General features: G+C 32.4%; 1 long non-coding RNA gene across 1 annotated transcript; it reads left to right on the plus strand.

The window, feature by feature from the left end:
• Positions 1–716: 716 nt before the first annotated feature.
• Positions 717–2,949, plus strand: LOC112680471. Its single transcript, XR_003148309.1, has 3 exons — positions 717–997; positions 2,699–2,758; positions 2,875–2,949. It is a non-coding gene; the product is annotated as an uncharacterized LOC112680471 (long non-coding RNA).
• The last annotated feature ends 866 nt before the right edge of the window (positions 2,950–3,815 follow it).

The following is a 3,815-nucleotide window of genomic DNA, read 5'->3' on the forward strand; positions in this document are numbered from 1 at the left end:
GCTTCCAATAAAACCAAAATGAAATAAATACTCACGATGATAGACAATATTTTTTAAATTATATACATTTTAAGTTGTCTAAAGACATCAATAATATTTATGGCTTTAATTTTATCAAATTAATTAACTAATAGATATATATATAGGTTAGGTTATACCTATAAAATAAAGATTTCATTTAGATAACATTTTATCATACTTTCTGAATTAAGTTTTGTGTAAGGTAAATTTACTTTTCAGATCACTGTGTGGCGACTTTGTGATATAAATCACAGGTGTGTGACGAGATCGCTATGTATATCATCGGATATTACACGAGCACGGATTAATACAACCGTCGGGACTTTATCTCTCGACAGGCGACACGGCGCACTCAAGTCCGATGGTGGCGGTGTAACAGGCAAATCATACCCCCGGAAAATATTACCGATGGGGAAATAAGATTTTCCAAGGCATATTTTACCCCCGGTACCATTATCCTAGGTTATAGTTACCCCCGGTAAGATTATCCTAGGTTAATTATTCCCCCTTCAGTGGGTTCGATTATCCTAGGAAAGTTTTACCCCCCGGTAAGAATACTCTAGGATAATTTTACTTCCCGATAAGAAATTACTAGAAATATTGTACCTCGAGGGAGGTATGATTTCCTACGATATTTTTTGTTAATAAAAATGGAGGAAAAACAAATTTTATTAATACAATTATGTTTATAGGTACATACCATTGTCTTTACATGTTGAAACGGAGTGCCGGGATTACCGACACCCGGATCTTTTTATAAATGTTCACGAAATAAATATCAAGTTATTTATTTAACATTAAATAAAAGTAATACATTTAATAAAATTATTCTGGGCCGCGCAGCTGGTTCGAATATGCGACCGCGGCAAGCGGTATTGGACCTGAGCAGATGCGATAGAAAATTGGATACACAGTCGACAGCAGACTTAAGCAAACGAGCGTACCGACCGTGATCACTTTACCAGCGGACACTTGTGTAAGTGCGCAGAAAAGGTTTGTACGGATAATGACCCTGAAAAGGGCCGTTTTTAGTGTCGACGAATCGCGGAGCTCCGCGTGTAAACATCGCTGGAGCCGGATTCGTGGGTTGTCTTATTCGTCGTTGTTTTTCACGGCCGTGGTTACTGCAGCCGCCGTAAGGTTGCTATAGCCGTATTCAAGATCGCCGTGAATGCCGCAATTGCCTTCGTCGTATTCTCAGTAACAGCTGGCGGGTGCTCCTATTCTTCTTATCTTTTGGATGTAGATCGTTGTGAATGGAAGAACAGTGTCGATGCTCTGAAAAATGACCGGTATGTATACCTAATCAGACATCGACGCTCCATTCTCATTCCTCGGATTTTTATCTGTCCACCCAACGATGTAAAACGACACTGTTCTTCTGCTGTATTGGTTGCCTTCGTGCCGTTTTACATCGTCACAATGTTGTTCTTGGTGGCTCTGAAAAAAGCCGTTTTCGTCTGAGCGCGGGCTCCGTTACAATCAAAAGACTGATCGCTTAAAAAAATAATTTTATTTGTGCAGTGTTTTTAGAACGTAGTTGAATCCTAGGATATTCTTACCGGGGGTAAAACTTTTCTTGGATAATTGTACTCACTAAAGGGGCTATAATTAACCTAGGATAATCTTATCGGGGGTAAAGATAACATAGGACAATTGTACCGGAGGTAAAATATGCCTAAGAAATTCTTCTGTTACAACTATGAGACTCCACCGCAAAACTCTAGGCGCGGGTCTGTGGACGCTGAGATTGGATCCATAACCATTTTGGTTTATTATTATGCCGTGAGGGTAACACGAATGATGACTAACGGCAGATAAACAATTCTGTCCCGTTACAAATTTATTCGTTTATAGTGTTGGAACTTATCTAGATGAAAATATTTTTATCTATTATCTTGTCTAGATAAAATTCTACTGATCATCTTTTTTTTTATCTTATATGAAAAATGCAGTTATTTAAATTAATTTATCTAGATAATTTTCTATGTATAAGTATTTATTTAATGTTAAAGCAAGTACTTAAATAAATTTTTACATTTCGTGTTTGAAAACCATAATAATGGTTATTTTTTTAACATTATAGACCTTTTAGGCCCTTTGTTACCAATACTAAATTTTTTCACTCCTCTCTATTATATACGAGTTATTATAATTATATAATATACATAACCTATGACAGTCTGGTCTCAACTCCTACAGGTCTCTTTTGACTACATCTAACTACCGTTTTTTCGGTCTACCGCGGGGATAATGTACCTATATAAATACATAAATATAGAGAATATACGATAGGTATTTGAAGCAGCTACAAGTATAAAATATATCTTGATAGTACTTAATATCCAATAATTGTTGAATGTTGTTTTTTCCATTTATTTATTTAATGAATCTGAAGGTTGTTAGTTAATTCTAACAGGAGATTTCTAGCTATACAACTGCATAGTATGCATATGTTAGTATAAAAAAAGGTGCTTATCTATATTTTTATCTAGAAAATTAAATTTATCTCTTATTATTATCTGGATAAATTTCTATCAATAATCTATTTTATTTATCCAGAAAAATCCCTATCAACAATCTATCTAAGGAATTTACAGACCCTTTTGGCTGATCCTCCAGGTTGGGGGTTGATCGGTGGGCAACCACCTTATCATCATAAAAAACTATTTTTCAGGAATTCATTAAGTACATCGAGAAGAGTAATGGAATCAAGATTGCAGTTATCTATATTTAAGTATTTTTTATTTATAATAGATTTACTAGGAAGAGCGCAATAGGACTTGTGTTTTGGCTTTTTTATAAAAAATTTTGACTAATTTTAATACATTTATTTTTATGTTTCTTTTTCAGAACTTGGATTTTTTTTTTGGATCGACCCAAATCAATTTTCCTCCGGGAGCCGGGAATCCCCTTTTCATTTCTACTCTGACTGTACACTGAATATATAATGATATAAAAATCAAATTCATCTAATTTACATAAAATATTTTATATCTTTATATCCTACGACAACAATTAACTGATAATAATAAAAATCTTAATTTGTATGTTATGTTTCTTTTCAGAACTTTGATTTTGAATCGTTTCAATCTAAAGGAGGTGTCCTTTGAGAGCCGGGTAACCACTTATAATTTTTTTTTATTGAATTTTATACATTAAATGTTTAATGAAATAAAATTCAAATTCATTACTTTACATAAAATATCTTGAAACATTTTTTTCAAAAAACTATTTTTCAGGAATTCATCAATTACATTGAGAAGAGTAATGGAAACAAGATTGGAGTTATCTTTATTTAAGTATTTCTTTTTTTATTTATAATGGATTAACTAGGAAGAGCGCAATAGGACTTGTGTTTTGGCTTTCAATAAGAATTTAATTATTTAAAATTTTATAATCTTAATTTTGTCTAGAGTTGGATATTTTTTTTTTTTTATATAATTAACAGTGGTTTTTCTATATTTTTTTTTTGGTTTTTTAATTATGTAGTGTAGAAAATTAATTATGTGCTGACTTTTAATGAGGAATTCTCATTTAACTATTTGATGTAGGATTATTTATTGTTCTTTGGCTGATCTTTTTTATGACTTTTGCTAGGTATAAGTTTGATGAACTGTTGGCGTTTGGTGTTGGATATATTTTTTGTCTGTGTTTATGAGTCTTAAATCTTGAATTTTTTTTTTTGTTGCTTATAGGTAGGGTTGAACAGCTCTACATTTGTTTTGCCTTATAATAAGGAATTTTTTTTTAACTGCTTGTTAACTTGTTGATTTATTGTTTTTCTAGTTTTT

Source organism: Sipha flava, unplaced genomic scaffold (assembly GCF_003268045.1).
Source record: "Sipha flava isolate LNK unplaced genomic scaffold, YSA_version1 17756_pilon_pilon, whole genome shotgun sequence".
NCBI classification, from domain to species: Eukaryota; Metazoa; Arthropoda; class Insecta; order Hemiptera; family Aphididae; genus Sipha; species Sipha flava.